Source organism: Corvus brachyrhynchos, unplaced genomic scaffold, assembly GCF_000691975.1.
Source record: "Corvus brachyrhynchos isolate BGI_N302 unplaced genomic scaffold, ASM69197v1 scaffold32, whole genome shotgun sequence".
Taxonomy (NCBI): domain Eukaryota; kingdom Metazoa; phylum Chordata; class Aves; order Passeriformes; family Corvidae; genus Corvus; species Corvus brachyrhynchos.
The window spans coordinates 14,533,107-14,552,440 of record NW_008237919.1 but is presented as its reverse complement, the minus strand read 5'-3'; the positions used below and the strand labels follow the sequence as shown (position 1 = coordinate 14,552,440).

The following is a 19,334-nucleotide window of genomic DNA, read 5'->3' as shown; positions in this document are numbered from 1 at the left end:
CCTAACAAGAACTGAAAGTGTTGGGTAAGCAAAACAGTCAGTCCCTGAAGGCAGGGATGGAGGATGACTCATCTGGTGCTGTTCCCAAGTTATCCTCTCCAATCAAACCAAGAGCTCACTGAGGTGCTTCAGGAACCACCCATCTAATTTTTTCCAGAGCAGTAGAGATGGCACTACAATCTGGGTCCTTTGTCCAAAGGCAAATGAGGAATCAGAAAGGACATCCACCTACAAAGACTAGAGCAGCTGGGTCCAGCATTATTTGTTGACCGTTTTCGTTACTCTGCATTTTACAGCACCTGTCTTTAACTAGGCAAAAATTTACCAAGTTTTCACCATTTCATATAAACACCACTGAATGAAAAAGTCAAGGGAAAAAGTTGTTTTCTTTCCTTTAGTTGTAAATCTTGAAAGATGATTCACAGTATGTTTCTGAGACAACCTTAGGTAAGAATTTTTTTAAGAAAGAGGGGAGAAGCAGAATCAACAAAAGATATTTACCTCATTGTTTAGTTAGTTAGTGACTCTAATTAGGTCAGCTATAGAAGTGTAAAACACTCCAATAAATGGGTAGATTTACTCCTCACAGAATCACAGAATGGGTCAGGTTGGAAGAGACCACAGTGGGTCATCTGGTCCAACCTCCCTCCTTAAGTAGGGTTACCACCCTACAGCACATGGCACAGGATTGCATGCACACCATTCTTGAATACCTCCAGTGAGAGAGACTCCACAGCCTCCCTGGGCAATCTCTTCCAGCACTTGGTCACCTGTGAAGTAAAGAAGTTCTTCCTTGTATTCAGGCAGAACTTCCTGTGCATCAGTTTCTGCTTGTTGCCTCTTGTTCTATTGCTGGGCACCACTGAGAAGAGCTTAGCTCCATCCTCTGACACCCTCCCTTCAGATACTCGTGTATATTGATGAGGTCCCCTCTCAGTCATCTCTTCTGGAGGCTGAACAGGCCCAGCTGTCCCAGCCTTTCCTCATGAGAGAGATGCTCCTGTCCCTTCATCAAGTTTTGTCGCCTTTCACTGGACCTGCTCCAGGAACTCCATGTCTCTCTTGTCCTGAGGAGCCCAGAACTGGACACAGCTTTCCAGATGTGGCCTCACTAAGGCTGACTAGAGGGGCAGGATCACATCCCTCTGCCTGCTGGCTCTACCTAATGCACCCAGGATACCGCTGGCCTTCTTGTCCACAGGGGCACTGCTGGCTTATGGGCAGCTTGTTGTGCACCAGGACTCCCAGGTGCTTCTCTGCAGAGCTGCTTTCCAGCAGGTCAGACCTCAGCCTGTGCTGGTACCTGGGGTTATTCTTCCCCAGGTACAGAACCCTGCATTTGCCTTTGTTGAATTTCAGTTCTTGTACAGAATCAGATAAGAGTCAAGTTGTAACTTCCTTTTCAAATATCTACACTGCATTTTCCAGGATTAAGGTCATAAGGTCTCTAAGTAGTAATACAGAAAGTGAGGGAACCTTAATGCACATAGAGTCAGTGCACACAGAAAACTTGCTGGACTGTGTCTATGAATCCTGTCATGGCAGAGACTGTGAGTCAGCCTTTTATGCTGAGCGCTGAGATGTACAACCTCATCCTCTGTAGTTGTAATCCCATCCCCTCTCCTCAGGGTTCCCATCTCCCTCCCTGCTCACCCCTCCTTAAAATCCCTTTTATTAGTTTGAGCCTTGCAAGCAAAATATTTGGGAAGGACATGCTAGTTGTAAGCACAGTGACACTCAGACATAGGACAAATAAGATAAAAGAATCTAGATTAGTCTTCTGATTTCTCTGTGTCTACCCTCCTGTGGAGTTAGGAAAAAAAGCTCTCTTTCAATGAGAAAGTAGAGGCTGCCTGATCAAGCAAGTGAATGCAGTGACTGTGGCATTTGTGTTGCAGCCATTTTCATACAAACAGTTTCAGATAAATTCGCAGTATCAGCCTCAATGGGTACTTTGTTTAGAAAAGATTCCCCTAATCATCAAAGCACTGCATTAAAAACAATCATAGCAATTAGGGCATGCCAAACAGAAGAGACAGCTGTGAAGACTTTTTTGTCCATTTCTGTGAACATCCTTCCTTTGACTCACTTGAGCTGAGTTCAGTTTTCTAGTCTTTAACTTCAGGCTCTTTCAAGCAGACACAGCCCTTACATATCTATCCAACTGCTAACACTGCTCCGCTGTCTTCAGAGCAATAGCAGGGCCTTGCTCTTCTCTTACCCAGTCCTCACCCAAACATACACACTGTTTTCCCCCCATCCCCAGGGCACTGAAAATCTCTAAGACTCAATTGCCCCTTCCAAAGAGTGACTTCTGCTGAGGTATTTGACAAGAAATAAGTTAGCATACTACAGCAGGGCCAAAAGAAGTCCAACATTTAAACGTTTATGTTCTAACATAAACATAGATAAAAATTTCTATGTATCTGTGAGTTGCTTCCTTTTCTCCTCACTTATTTGACACTCTTTTTACATCACAAATATTGTAAATGGAATTTAGATCACTATTCCACTTGTATAGAATCTAGTACCACTGACCCTCTCATTTAAGTGCTTGGATTTAATAGTTTTTGAGTCATAAGATGGTAGAAGATAAAAGGTTTTTTTTAAATTGAACTTTTGTCTACAGCATGCCAAGCTTTTTTTTCCTGACACACTGTCAAATTTGTTATCATGAAGCTAAAAAATGTAGCTTCTTTAGCCTTTAAAAAGATAGCTTGGAAGAACTATTAAGAAATACCCTGGAAGCAGGTACAATACAAGAACACAATACGAGAACTGGAGCCCTTTAAGAATAAGCACTGTAGTCCTTTAAGAATAAGCTGTGCTGTACAACAGTTGTACCACAGCTGCCACAGTGGACAAAAGTGAAAAACATCACCAGTTTCCCGTAAGTAACCAAAAATTTTTGGAGAAATTGTAGAAAGAGCTAAGTTCAGCCTGCTACAATTTAAAATAAGTTTGTTGTTTAAAATTGATTCTAAAGAACATGAAAATATTAACAACTTGATGATTTACCTTTCTGTGAGTTAATCTGTTTTATTGTCACTTCTAACATAATAGAAGAGACTTGAGAAAATTAACACAGTATTAAGCACTTTCCTTAGCATGATTAGCATTTAGGTGAATAGGCAGCTACAAGAGGAATGGTTTTTAGATGTATCTAGTGAACTTTATAGCCTCAAATATCAGTTTTTCCAACTTAAAAGTTTTGAAAGGAAATAAGTTTCCGTGCTTTGTGAAGACCTTAAACCCTCAGATGCAATATCCAGTCACCCCTTTAATAAGCCCATTTCCTTTACGCCTTTAACAGCTATACATCAAAATATTTATATTATTGAAATGGCAGGCATTTAGCTACCTTTTGATGTCTATTTTGGAAGACATCATTGCAATTTGACTGATGCCTTCTCTTTCTTACACTGGTACAAGGCTCTACATCTGTGTTCTTGGGACTGCCTGGTTTGAAATACAAATGGCAGCAACCAAATTTTCAGTACCAACACACACCTGCGGGGCACACTCAGACCAATCTGCATATACCCTCTAGTGAAAATAGCAAGCACAATGTCCAAAATGAAAATAAGCAGACTGGTTAGACAGGTGACAGCTCCAATGCTTTCCAAACATTTCTACTTCATGTCAGTTTGCCAAGCAAAGTAGCTTACAGCTCATGAGGGATTTACCAGCGAAATTACAGCGACTACAGCCAACGAGCAGCACCCTTTGCGGAGCACACATCCAACTTGATTAAGCCAGCATGTAGCCCTGTCACTTGCTATAAGCCTTCCTACTTATTTCAAGTTGTTAAGCAGAAACCACAATTCCTTAATGATATCCTTCCCCATAAGCAATGGCTGTAGCAGTTACAACAATGTCATTCTAGATTAATGCCACCCTTCTCCTCAGAAAGACAGTGACAGCAGTGAAGAGGGAGGAAGTCTAATGCTGGCAGATGCATGCAAGTGCTGTGTGCATCTGTATGAGACGCTGCTGAGATAGAACTTTTGACATTTGTGCAAGTACACCCATGTGTAAATCCACATGTGCAAGTTGATTGCCCATCACCTCATTACGTATTTCTCTTTGTGTGCACGTGTAAGGCTCACGTGTCTATATACACAGTTGTAATAAATTTAGTAAACTAATTCATTAGAGTATTTCTGGGTAATGATCCATTTCATTATCTCTACAGTCTCTGCAGCATTAAGCAGGAAGCTGTGAGAATATATCAAAATGAAACATGTCTTCTTCACAGAGATATCTCCATCTCCCATGCAACTGGCTCATTTTGAGTATTATTTTTGCTCTTTTGCTCTTCACCATTTCTCAGGGACTTTCCATATTTTCATATCACTAATCTGTTTTAAGAATCAAAAAGAGGATGTCCCTCTGATAAAAGCATGCCCTGATCCATCACCTTTATGAAGTCTATGTCTCCACTAGCTTGCAAAGTAGCCTCAAAAGATTTAAATAATGTACTTTGAAACACAGTTGTACAATCTGTTGTAATAATGATAACATTAGCAATAAGTACCTGAAAAGAACTTCACAAATAGAAGTTCTGTACTACAGGTAAGATTCATCTCAGCTGATTTCAGATACTGAAAATCAAGTGTTTAATTTAAATTAGAAGGTTCATGTCCCCTTAATTGAGCAATAGATGCACGTACTGCCAGAGGGTGAGTCATTCTACATTTACATAAACAACTCAGAAAAATGAAAGAAATTGCCCTCAAGAAGTATTTTTCTCTGCCATTTGGATGGAGTTGGAGCCCATGCAACTAGCTCAGACTAGACGTCAACCTTTTAACTGGCTTTAACGAGGTAAGATGAATTCCACTGTGACTGGAGCCTCATAGAATCACAGGATCACTGAGGTTGGAAAAGACCTCCATGATCATCAAGTCCAACCTTTGACCAAACACCACCATATCAACTAAACCACAGAACTAAGTACAAGTCATTTCTTGAACACTTCCAGAGATGGTAAATCCACCATCTCCCTGAGCAGCCTGTTCCACTGATTAACTATCCCTTCAGTGAAGAAATTCTTCCTGATGGCTATCCTTAACCTCCCCTGGTGCAGCTTGAGTCTGTGTGCTTTTGTTCTGTTGCTGATTGCCTGGGAGAAGAGGCCAACGCCCACCTGGCTACAGCCTCCTTTCAGGTGGTTGTAGAGAATTCTCAATTTTCAGCCGGAATTTGGAACCTCCATCCTTTCCTAAACTGACAGACATAATTATTTCAATAAATGTGAAAATTACAAGACAGAATTAACAACTTTCCTCAAACAATTTTTGATCAGTGCTCCCCACTCTGTGTTGATTCTGAACTTCACTGATCTACAATGCAGTAAAAAAGAGCTAGGACTCTCTTGAACTTCCCTTATATTTTCCATTGGTCCCAAGCTATTTGCAGACAGGAAAAAGCAATCCTAAAGAGCCTCTTGCCTGTGCTCCACATATTCTATTCGTACTGCTCATTAATCACATGCACTTAGTCCTGACTTTAACAGCAACGTTCAGCTATCAGGACCTAATATTACTGAACTCAAAAAGAAAGACTGCATTAAAGAAATACAATATTTTAGAACAATGGTCCTATATAGACTGGATTCTTTTGGTACATAGAATAAGACAGAGAAAGCTGATATGGATTGGCAGAAAGATTGTGAGTGGATTTTTACTGACCACATTTCTACTGCCAAAAGTCATTTATGGGTGGGACAGAAGGAGCCTCAATTTTAATCTTTAGAGCCATGAATGTGAACAATTCTCTCTGCAGAATTTATGGGCTGTTTTACTTATCAGTATTTCCTCAGAGTTTTCACACAGTCAGATTGATTACCCTTTCCTTATACTGTTTGTGCATACTCAAGTTTGGCTATACAATGTGTAAAATGGACATGAACTGAATACTGTACCATACAAGGAAATTAAAGGCAGTGACATGCCAATCATAGTTCTCAAAATTTATTCAAAAACACAACAGGGTATCACTTATAAGAAGTATCTAAATGTCCAAATACTTCAGCAAGAAGCATAACCTAAATATTTGGGAATTTTTAATTAACCAAATTCCATAGGTCATCCAAACAGATAGAATAAAAAAAATAGTAAATGGAAAAGAGGGGTTTTTTTTTCTGTAACAAGCTCAGCTTTCCTAAAATAATACATTCTGAATGTTTTCAGTGCACAAAGAAGTTTTCTTCTCTTTTTTTCCTCTTTAAATCTATAATTTCCCTGAATAAAAATCTCAGATTAAATGATTATCAGATAATACCAGTCAGATGACATAAAATATCACAGGATACGAACATAGCCCAACATTCCCAAAAATGACATCCAAAAGTATTGCTTGAAAATCTTACTTTGTGAAAATGTAAGAGATTATAAATTGTCTAACCACAACGAAATGGGATGATATTCTTACTCCAGTGAGCAAACAGAAAAACCCCCACTGATTTAAAGAACACAGCAAGTTCTAATTTGAAAACGATTATTTTTTTCATGTGTCTAGAATGAAGTATTTGAAATGATGGAGCGAACAATGGACATCTTCCTAGAAGATATCACAGAGATGGTAAAAGGAGAGAGCTGCAGAAGCATACAAATGTAGGGTAACAGAATCTAGTCTTTTTTGGAAACTCCCAATAACTTAAAGAATTTATTTACAATCTTTCCATCAGTCTCCTCAGCACTGCAGAGGCAGATTCACACCCCAGAGGAACTGGAGGGGGTAATGCAGCCTGAGAGAGGCTGAGAGTGGAGGGACAGAGGAGAGCACCACTTGCCAGCCCCTGGCCTGTCACTGGGGATGTGGGCTGCTGAGCTGTTGCTGAGTGCTGTGGGTGCACTGACGGAAACACATGGTCTAAGCAGCACAGGGATCGGTGCTTCTGCTGCATTTGCCTGTTTCAGTATTGAACATAGCAGTTAATTCTACAGTTAATGACAAGCAAAAAGACATGTTCTACATCTCACTTTTTCTGCACATTACTATAAGCAGTAATTCTCCTTTCTTTCAAAATTCTATCCTTTCTTTATCAAAAAGATAACATATATGACGTGATGTATATGGAGTTATATGTGCACATGTATAACGTGCATATATGCATCTCTAAACCACCTTCCACATTTGAAAAAGAATAATTTATTGACTATACTTCAAACTTTTGTAAATTATGACATAGATAAATGTTAACAGGTATCTGTATATGAGCACAAATACCCATCTCTGTATTTAATATGCACCATATACTAAATATGTATTTCACTCTACATAGGACGCACTACTGGTGCCAAAATGCTAAGGCTACATTTATTATCTCTGTACTAAAAAATCTCATGGTGGCTTTAGAGGAGCTGTACTAATCCATTCAATGAATTGCTGGTTTAACATTTTGAGTCATATCCAAGTTGTATCCTGCTACTCCAAAAATGTTAGGGTACACATCAATACTTGTCACACTGAAACATGTTTGAAAGTATCCCAAAAGCAGCTGCAGAACAAAATTAATCATATAAGCACAAAAATTATTATTTAAATAGCTGTTCTAAAGAGCTTAACTAACTGTTAAGGGCAAGACACCCAAACTGCACTCAAAGGAAGACAGTGTGTTGATCTCAAAGAAAAAGCACTGTGTAGGAATGTTGTCTTACACAGCCCTTAAATGTCCGATTGGAATTGTATGAAATATTAGCTGAAATATCACCATTCCTGAAGTCTAAATAAGAAAACCAAAGGTAGTTGTAGAAGAGTGCTGTTGCACTTCGAATTTCTCATTTTTGTATCTAAGGCTCTACTTGCATATTTCTGTGAAAATGTTTCAGCATTAAAAAAAAGTTGAATTATCACACAGCTAGTGATAAATCCACGTTAGTCTGACCAAGACAAGGACAGCAGCTCAGGAACTACCAAAAAATTACACTTTGCGTCATAGTGGATCTTTGTGAACTAATACCCCAACTTTTTCCAAAATGATCCAAAATGTTTTGTTGCTTTAAAATCATGGCAGTATTTATACATTGTAAAAGATTCTACTCAACCTTCAGTTCAGATTAGCTACTGCATCCATGCAGAATTTTGTAAGAAATGGACTAAATCACAAATTCAGACTTACAAATACAGCAGGAACCAATACTCACCTTCACCTTCCAAAGACCAATACTGGGATATGACACTGATTTATGGCTTGATGAAGATACATGTTTCTATCTAATCAATTAGGACAAAATAACTAGTTTATAATGAAAGGGTGTTGTGAATCTTATATTACTCTGTGCAAAGGCTGCTGAGACCTTTAAAGACAATTACACATCTGAGTGAAAATTATTTTTGAAAATACTGACTTTATTATAATCCAAAATAAAATTTTTAATGGGAAGTGAACTTTTGTCCCCTTAGAGTGAAATGTGACTACTATCACTCTGTCTTTTCTGGCATCTATATAATTATTTCAAAATGAAATCTTACAACTTTGCACAAATAAATGAGACTATTAAATGCCCAGGAAAAAAGGAAAAAAAATTTCCATTGATGCAAATATGTCCATAATCCCCTTGCTTTTAAGGAGTTATCCAGTATCTATTTTTCTGATCTTAATCTCCTGTATTATATTATTTTTCTTTTGCCAAATCCTCTTTAAATAATTTTTTTGAATTACGCTATTCAGCTCAACACACCGGTACTCAGTATGTTGAGATTTGCACGCTCCCTTTTGTGAAACTTTGCTTAATCAGCTCCCCTCAGTACTCTACATCTCTGTATCATGTCCACAAATAAGGCTGAATAACTCAGAAAAAATACTGCACTGACTTGGTGGGGCCCTGGGAAGAAAGTCTTGTTTTCATTTCCACACATTTTTCTTCTATTCCCCACTCCCTTGTGCTAATAGCTTATCTTATAAACCAAAACTCTTTAAGGCTGTGACTGACATAGCTGTCACAAATGGGGAGGGTTGCTTTGCTCTCGTTCATCAGTAACACAAACACCAATCCATTCCCAACTGGAGAAACCTTGCTCTTCCTTAAGAGAAGGCTGGATGTGAAAGTTCTGCAAATTAGATTGTATTAACCCCCCCCACACACACCTGGAGATGGCATCACCTATGAACAGAGTATTTGACTGTCAATCACTACAATAGTATCTTTGTGGAGCAACCTATTTCTTAGGTTTCAGCTAATAATACAGAACCATACCAGTCTTCAGAGAGCTATTGCAGCGAGGTGAAGAAAACAGCAGTGACGCTGTTATTGTCTCCTTACTTTTGTCAGGATCACAAGTTTACACAGGAAAAAAATGCATGTTGTATATAAAATGCCTCCTACTTCTGTCTTCTTATTACAAGCAGGAACAAAAAATGGATGCATTATTAGCCTGACAGATAGGAAGCTGAAAACATCAGTAACAGATTAGGTTTAGAAAAAATCATTTTTCTATGATAATTAAAAGTAACTTCACCAACACTTTAAAAAGTAGCTAATTAGATTATTTCTTCTGTATTTAAAAAAATAATAATCAAATAATAGTCAAGAAACAACTCTAAAAAACACATTCATTATTACTGTTTCACGCATGAGCTGAGTTCAAGGAGGTACTTGATAATAACCACAAATGAAACTAGATTGTGAATTCCCATGTAAGACACTCAGCCTTGCTCCCTCTCAGAAGCATTTAAAGAGAGAATCTTAACCTGCAGCTCTCAAGATTTCAGATTTGTGCTGCTCCTTCATGAGAAACATATTCCTTCAGCTCTTCCTTCCAGCACTCTGTCTATGGCTGGTGAGCTGGCCAGGAATGACTAAAGCAGGCAGACTGCTCAGCTGAGGAAATTTCTAAACTCCTTTTGAACTTTTATTTGTTTTTTCACATTCTTATTTAATGCCTATTTATTTCTACTACAGAGACAGCTTACAAAAAAAGAGCCCAAAAAACAAAAACCAAACCAAAACAAAAATACTCCCAAAAAAAAAAAGAAACCAACTTGTTTACTGCTTAGATGTGCTGCCAGGAAATCTCATTGTTGTAGCGGTGAGTAAAAATCCTGCACCCTGACTTATGTCTTACTCACCCTAAATCACGTATGAGCCATGCAGCCTTTCCAGATTAATGAAAGTGGTCAAGTGCTTTACATCACTTGCTAGGAGTCTTTCTGTGCATGGCCATGCTCATTACTAAGCTGTAGTGGTTTTACTCATTCCCTGTAATTCAAATCCTGATGCACAACAGGAAGTTTTCACTGCCAAATCTTTTGGAGCTTAACACAACATCAACAAGCTACAAAGCCAGGTGTTAAAACTGTCAAAGAGAGATAATTTGAAATAGAAAACACAAGAGAGAGCTCAACAACTATTTTTGTTCCAATTTGTTTTCAAATTTGCTGCAATTGGAGAGTTTCACCTGAACAAAATATTTTGATCAACTGTTGAGAGATATATTGAAGGATGAAATGCTTTCTGCTGAATTAAGATCAGAAGGGCAGAGCAGCAAAGGAGGGTTTACAGGGAATAAATATAACTAGAAATACAAGTCAGACCAAATGTCATGTTGAAAGTAGGTTAGGACAATACTAATATTATACTTGGTCAAATTCTCTCATGTTTTATGCAGAGTTAGTATATTTAGTGGCTGGCACCTTCTCAGTTTATATATCCAGAAATATTATGATCCAGCTCTAACCACTTCAAAATTATGCTTCCCTTTGATTTGCTTATTTTCCAAGTTCTCTCAGCTTGGTTTACACAGAACATACACAAGAGCCATCAGAAATCTGCACATCTTACACAGGGGAATTATCCCTTCACATTTACCAGACAAAACACTCTGCATTCCTTTACTGAATTTTAAAGGAGTTATGCTATCTTTCAGCCAACATCCTCTTGCCAGTAAAAACCAAAAGGAAGGTTTGTGACCTTAAAAACATCATGGGCAAGTGAAGATTCGCACAAAATAGCCCACTACTAGGTTTGAGAATAGATATATGCTTCCTCCTCTTCCAGCTTAATCCCCAAACACCCTCACTTGTCAAAAGGCTATTGTTAAGGCATGGGCTTCCTCCAAGACCACATCCTGTGAATCAGGTCAGAATGAAACACAGAGCTGATTTAAATGAACTACTCTTTGCGTGCCCTGTATGCAAGTGCAAGAAAAACTGTGTGACTCAAAAAATAGTTTAGTATACTAGAGAAAAAGGGACAGTAGACCTAGACCAGAATGAATACATAGTCAAAAAAATTAGCAGCTCTCATTTCTAATTCATGCCCTTAGTATTTACTAAATACAAGTTTCTGCTACAAAGAAGCTAGGCAGTGTACTCAAAGGCAGAAATTAGGACCAAAAAAAGCCACTTCTCTTCAAAAGAGGCCTGCTTTTACTTCACAAATACTGGATTTTCCACATCATATTTAGTAAGTGAACAGCCTATCAACCGCATTACACACGGGACCATTGATAAATGTTATACTGCTCCACAAAGCGCACAAAATATTCTGCATCTTTAACAAACTCTGCTAGTCTGTGTTGGTTGGATACACCAAAATCAAGAGAATATGGCTCCTGGAGTAGAATTCCACCTCCAGCTCAGAGCTGGGCCCACATTTATGCTAGCTATTGACATTAAAATGATGACAAAGCCAAAACTGTCCTTATGAGGCAAGAAGGAAAAATAACTCATTATTTGGATGTTTCATTCTTAACTGATCCCTTAGAAAAGACAAAGGATAGGCTTGTGGTTATGATGTGGAGATTGGGACTCGAGATATATATGACTTGAAATTCCTAGTGCTGCCACAAAGTCCCAGCCTGAGTGTGGGAAAATCATCCATTTTCCCTTTAATCTCTCCCTTCCCTCTGCACTGTGGGGATAATGCTTTTCCCTTTCTCCTGCCCTCCATGTAATGCAGTCATATAGGGCTGGACTAACTTCTGCACGCATGCATGCTACCTGTCATGGTAAGACATCAATCTAGTAAAACTTTCTGGGATCGAGGTATGGTTGACCCGAACAAAAAAATCCACAGAAAGGACATTATTGTGTTTTTACTTGAGAGGAGAAATGTTTTTCAGTGCAACCAAACTCCCTAATCTCAGTGGTACCCCTCACACTGCTTGTTGATTTGAGGTGCTCCGGTCTTCCAGGGACCCCCTACAAAATGCAGCCAAATGAAATATTCACTGCACTGCTCCTGAAGGGATTTTAAATTAAGGATTTTTAAGTTCATAGGGCTTCTATGTTCCTTGCTGTAGAGCAAAGAACTGGGTTCCCACGAGTCACTCCACTGTCAGATCTTGTAGGCTTGTTGGAGGCATGAGGACACTCCAATACTGATATGCCAGGGAAATCAGTGTTTCCAAGCACACAACTAGCTTTCTGGGCTCCAAGAATACCCTGCCTGTGCTTTCAGGAAACTTAACAGGAACTGCAATATTTCAGTGCAATGCCTCTGGAAACACCCATACTGCACAAAGGCACTTTTTCTAAGGAAGTAAATCTGTCTCCAAAGAGAGTCCTTACATATCTGTATCCCAGTGGGCCACGGTGCTGTCAGCCCATGTTCCCAATGAATCATGGTTTCATTCAGCTCCTGAAGTCAGCTGAACCAAGGAATGAGAAAAGAGAATGAGAAGATCATCAAGGTGGTCACCAATTCCATTGCACAATGGAGGATCAGTGCTAATAATACTATGACTGGCAAGTGTACACATTTGGTTTTCCAGTGATGGAGATATTATATTTTCCACAGGCAAAGTGTTCCCTCTGTTTAACTACTGTTACGACTAGGAAGTTTTACTAAAGCCTAACTAAAACCTCCTGGGGTATAATACAAGCCCATTATTTTTATCTGAAGAGGGAGACCACTTACCTCCATTTGTGGCTATGAAGAACAGGGTATCCCAGGGGGCTGCAAAAGTGTGGCACCAAGCAAATGTTGCTGGGTTGTTCCAATTCTGCTGGTGCATTCACAGTGCATCATCCTGCAGACACACTCCCATTTTTGAGGAAAGGTTTTTTTATTGAATAGTTGTTTCATCAGGAAATCCCCAAGAAGCTGCCCCAGGCACAAATGCAATACAAAAGAATAACTGTGATTGTTTTCTGATGATGTGTAATACCAGCTCACAACGCACCAATTAATACGGAATAAGTTGAGTTCTATGTTCTTATTTTGTAAGAGAAATAACATGAAAGCAGTAGAAATTTAGGCAGAGGTCTTAAGATCAGGTTGCTGAATACCCTCCTATCTATGATCCCAATCACAAATTACAGACGAAAAACATCATTCAACCTACACTCAATACTATTTGTTCACAGATACAAAAGCTTTGAGAGCTGATATTGTGTTACTTTACATTTATCTCAACTATATGAACATGTGCTTGATACAGATGATTAGACAATAAACAATAGTGAAATTTAGTGCAAGCTCATACAGCATGGAGCTCTTAAATCAGTTATAATATAGCATAGACAGATGGTACTGGATACATAAAGCACATTAAAGACTGTTATCTGTTTGATAAAGAAATAATTCAGAGCACAAGACAAGAAGCTGAAATTGCTGACAATCTGAACTCCTGCCAACTGTCCTGGCTTCACTGGGGCTGTGTGAATTTTGAACACGCATAGTCCCAGGTGTCCACAGTGCTGACCGAAATTTCTGGCAGCTAGCTCAGTGCTTTTGAAACACTGCTGGCTTCCCATCATTAGCGGTCACTATGGGGAGAAGATAGGCGGTTTCTGGCTGCTTCTGCTGCCCTTTTCTGTTGCCTTGGCTGTAGTGCTGTAAATGAAACTCTCAGCACAATGAGCAGCCTCCTTTCTTGCCAACCCACAAGGCAGATATCTCCAGGGCACTAGTGCTGAGAAAAGGAAGGCTATGACAAAATGGGGAAAGAAACTCATTTATTTATGCTCCCTAGATTCAGTGTGTCAAGAAACTCAGTGGAGCTTGGCCCTCAGAGACCAGACAAAAAAGTATCCAAGCAATTGAAAGGTCAAAGAGATGTGGGATTGCAACAGATGCCTTACTTTGGAGAGATTTGGGGAATGGTGGGAAAGGGTCACACAAAACATAAGTAAGTGGTATGGAAGGGTTAGCTGAGGAAAGACAGAGATATGGAAGTCATTTATGGCACACATCTGGTATTCCAATGTGCACAGTACTCCCACTGACGTGAGCAGGAGCTCCACCCATGTATGGAAAACAAAAATATTTGTCTTGAGATCTGTCTGTATAGAGCAGCCTAGATGTTCTCCAAGTTTGGGGTCTTGTGATGGGCAGGATTTACCACATCACTGACAAACTACTTGAAATTGATGAGAGAAAAATGAGAGGTTTCCATGCTCATCTTAATGTCCTAGTGCAAAAGGGCTGGCTGAATGACACTAGAAGCCCTCAGAGTAAAGCTGAGATGCAGTGGTAGGATACCAAATGAAATGGACCTTAAGAGTCACTTTAACAGCACCAGCATGTGCTTTTGCCTAATCAGATCAAAGTATTTAGCTTGGGTTTGTGACACTGACGTTCAGTTTCGATTACTTTAACAACATTCACTTGGTACAACTAAGTGTTTTGGACCCCATTTTCTGTTGGACATGCTTACCAGGTACCACACATCTATTCTGCTCTGTCCTGCTGATTTACAGACCGCTTCCCCAGCTTAATTGCTCAGATTTCTGTGCTCTACAGAAGAAGTTGGTTATGTCTCTTTACTCAGGTGGACACGTAATACTCTTTGTCATTTCTTCCAGGAGGCCTTGCAGAAGATCCATTTCCTGAGCTCCCCTAAGATCTTCCTGTATAAAAATCCAATTGTTTAATGAAATTACTAGGGCTGGATCCACATAAGATCCACAACTGTCCATTCATCCTCTGGATACCACTATCACCATGCTACTAGGATCTTACTACAAGCCCTCAAAACTGAGGTATCTAGAAAAGTTCTAGGTTTACATGTGTGTACTGGATCATCCGGGGAGGCTGATGAGTGCTTTCTGATAATAAAAAGTGATATGAAAAATGCTGCAGGCAAGACAGGAAGACTTGATTAGGGGATACAGAGAAAAATAAGTCATATTCAGTAGCCTGTAAAGATGTCTGCCAACAGGAAGGAAGAAGCAGATAAAGCAGACAGCAGCAGACAGATAGCATGAACAAAGAGAGACTGAAAACAAAAAAAAAAATCAAAAGAAAGAAGATATTATGATAGTAAAGGAATTAACTAACTCAGGAAAGAAGGCTAAAATCTTATCAACCAAGTCATACAACCAAAACTCTACAATTAATATATCAGATTAATCTCAGAGAAAATTCTCTTTGGAAGCATAAATGATGGTGCAGGGCTCTTGAAAGAAGAAAGTCTAATGATGGGAGGAAAACTTTGGGAACATAAAGCAGAGCACTGCAAGGAGCAGCCCCGAGGAAGCCAGACCAGAAGACCAGTGTGACTAGCAGACGTTGCTGACTCCCAGCAGCTGCGCAGCTTTGTGCTGGAGAGGATTCATGGCAATGCACTTGTGACTACACCACCAAATGTGTGAGAGTAGCTGAAATCAATCACACTTTCAGGTGACCTGGAGTAAAACACTATTGCCATTTGCATTTTGCTACAAGTCAGTATTACCGACTCACGGAAGGGAGATCCTGTAATCCAAACCCTGTACTAAAGCAGGTTCACCTAGAACAGGTTGCACAGGATTGCATCCAGACAGGTTTTGAATGTCTCCAGAGAAGAAGACTCCACAGCTTCTCTGGGTAGCCTGTTCCAGTGCTCTGCCACACTCAAAGTAAAGAATTTTTTCCTGAAATTCAATGGAAATTCCTGTGCTTCAGTTTCTGCCCTTTGACGCTTGTCTTGTTGCCGGGCACAGCTGAAGGGTCTGGCCCCAGCCTCCCAACACCAACTCAAGATAATACAGTGCAGTTATAATTTAGTGACCAAATAAGTTGGTTTTGCAAATAAAATCCTTCTTCATTCCTGTAGTTTTAAGTCATTGTTTCATTTACTTTTCAACAATATCAATGGATTTTTTTTCACTTTGTTACTGTTTAGTGGCACATTCTACAACTAGAACAGTATCAAAAAGCAACCTGATGATTAATTTTGCAAGCAGTATAAAAGTGGTGGTAAAGAAATACAAATAATACTACACCCACAGTTAGAAAAGTATTAGAAAATATAGTTGTGTTTTCAGACATAGTTTTGGACAAAAACACTCTATGGTCCAGATGAACAGCAAAACTCCATCTGCTTCAAAGACAGCCAGCATTTCACCTCATGAATCCATCAGCTGGATTCTGTTCCTGTGTACATATATAGGAATAAACTTTTGTCTATATGATACTCAGGGAAAAAGAATGTGCTCTGAACACTTGTGTTCAAATATTTTGCATTACTATTCACATCATAAAGTGTTCATGCAGTCAGCCTAAACATTAGTGGGTTTAGCAAGAAAGCAGAGGGACCTGTTCTATGAGACTTAGGTACCAAAGCACAAATTATGAAAATTTTGAACAAAAGTGCATTTGAATAAACTACACACAGAATAATTTAAATCATTAGCAAGTTATTATTTGCTTTCATAAGCTTAACTAAGTTCTATACAATTAAGAAAAAAGGTAAATATAATCACCTCAAAATTTTTCTACCACAATAAAATATCACTTTTATTAAACTTCATCATGTCCACAAACAAGAAACAACCAAGACCACATGTGCAAGTGCAACAAAATCGTTTGAGATGGGAGAAACACCAAGGGAAAAGGAACTGATGGTTGCCGCTATATTCCTCACCAGCCTTGGCCTTGTGAGAAAGCCAACACAAGCAAAAAAATTCTTGAACAATCACTTTTGGTGAGAGTGAACTTCATAGAGGAAACAGCTGGGTGGCAACGACCTACTGTATTGACATGCATAACCCAAATGTATTTTAGAATCCTTAGCATAGCAACAGGATATGTCACAGTGACTACATGGTGTCAATCTAAGTGCCTTGCAGACAGGATGAAAAAACTTGTGACCCATAGTGCAGCAAATGTAAAACACCAGAGCGAGCAATGCAAAAGGCGCTGCTTTCAGCAGACAAGAGCAAAAGCTAACCAGATGATGAATTCATATGTTCCATTGTCTTTTGCACATAGAGATACATACTTTTTCCCCGCAAAAATCAGTGCTGCCTTATATCCAATTATAACATAAGCATACAAAAAATATGTTAGTCAGATTTTACTTTCAGTTGGAAACTCAGACTAGGTATTCACCAAATTTAGACTGAAAAACTTTTTATCTGATCATTTTTATAGTTACACGGACCCAATGTACAGCTTTGTATACAACAGTCACACAGAGATATCACATGGATTAATGTGTTTGCTAACCAAAGATCTGTTGGAATCAGCACTCACAAATGGTCAAGTTTTGGGATGTCCTACCTGTAGTGCAGGACGTACATCTGCTCAGCAAACCTGAAGAGGCATTAACTCTAACAGCTCCATCAGGTCTGTGCTTAGAACTACTGTTTAGTAACCTACACATACTTCTGAGGCTACCCAGCTTGCATGGATCTCCATCACTGAAGAAGAAAACAGCATTCAATACTTTTAGGTTGATCCTTTGAAGCTTACTAGTAAGAAAAGCATTAAAATAATTTCTTTTTCATAAAAACCCATCCACCTTACAGCCCAAACCTCTTTGGCAAAAAGATTTCATGAAACTTGCTTTAAAGGTGAATAAAGTAACATCTTTCCAAAAATGTGCCAGGAAGAAAATTGAGCAAAAGGCTGCCACTAAGCTTTACTGGAAATGTCAGACTTATAAGGGGATAATACAGAAAGGCTTCAGAAACTAGCAACTTTTTGAATGTTCAGCACTTCTATAAATCCAGCTGGCTGGGGGAAGTTTTCAGACCATCATGTGCACAGGCTGGTCTTACTCTTTACAGATCATCTTTTCAAACTGCTCGGCAGCCTCCACTGAGAACATATATAGAGAAGGATGTCATGACTGGTAGGTTGTTTTTTTGGAAATTGGTTTGCTTTTTGTTGCTTTCTTTAAAAAAACAGTCTCTGAGATGCCAGGTATTGTCAAACCAATGAAACAGCAAATTGCTATCACTGTTTTCATCCATCCAGGCTGTTACTTTACTCAGTAGAAGTTCAGCAGGGTCCAGGACCAGATGCCTTGGAAGGCTATGACTCCCAGTTGGTCTCACACTAATTACTAAGAGTTCCCAAATGGTTTAAATACTGAAGGCAAGTTGCTTAATATCTTTCTCCACACTTTTTTAAGTAAACAAGAAACACTTCTCAGCAGCCAATGTAGTAACCTTCTGCTTTTTTCATGGAAAATAGTATTTGCAAATCTAATTTACTTTTCATGGAATATCCATTAAGGAATACCATTAAAAAACAAACTAAGAATATTTTCTATTAAAAATAAGTAAACAAGCAGGAATTGCATTGTGTTGAAAACTTATTATCTTCAAACTTATATTATCTTCATACTCATGTTATAGAAATGGACTGTTCATCACTTGTGGTAATCAAGAGATGAACAGTTTGCTTCTTTTTTACATTTCTGTATAGCATGTCTCACACCACCAGTGCATCATCTCTGGGAGATGGGGAGATGTGACAGAAAACTCCAAGGGAAAAGTTAAGTGGCATGGCCAAAATCTCATGTGGAAATATGTGGTAAGGTTTAAAAAGGAAACCAAATGTTCAGAATCCCAACCCTATGCTTTAACCACAAAACCAACTTTCTTCAGTAATACTGAATTAACCCAGTAACTAAAAACAAAGAAAAAACAAGTACATATATTATGTGCATCTTGCCACTGTAACAACTCTAATGACATTTAAGTGTTCTCAAACTAACTACGATACAATTGAAAATACATGTTTAATTCCAGTGTGGTAATCAGTTCCACAAACTAGAAAAGCAAGAGGAGGTAGTCTCACAGCTTGCTGAAGCTGCGTAAACCACACATGCAGCCGTAATGTAGTGACTGAAAGATCTACAGAAATATATGCTGCTGACAAGAAGGGTCTCAATACTCATGTACAAAGCATGAAAAATGTTTTCAACTACAACAGAAAGACTAATTGAAAATAAAGCAGAAGCTTTTTTAAAAGTTACTTAGGACTCAAAAAGAATCCCCTTATGAAAGAAAAATCCCTAAGCAGTCTAAAAAGTATTGTGACATCCTACTTCAGATAATCCAAGGGTTTTTTTAAATCACAATGAATTGGGGCTAGATAGGGGCTACAAAGAAGCTATTTTGAAGAAGAGAAAAACACAAGTACTTTTCACTGAGAAGCTGTTTTTCTGGT

General features: G+C 38.9%; 1 protein-coding gene across 9 annotated transcripts in view; it reads right to left on the bottom strand.

The window, feature by feature from the left end:
- The window catches only part of NAV3 (neuron navigator 3), a 525,470-nt gene that overhangs the window by 238,872 nt on the left and 267,264 nt on the right, over positions 1-19,334 (bottom strand). The window lies entirely within an intron of this gene.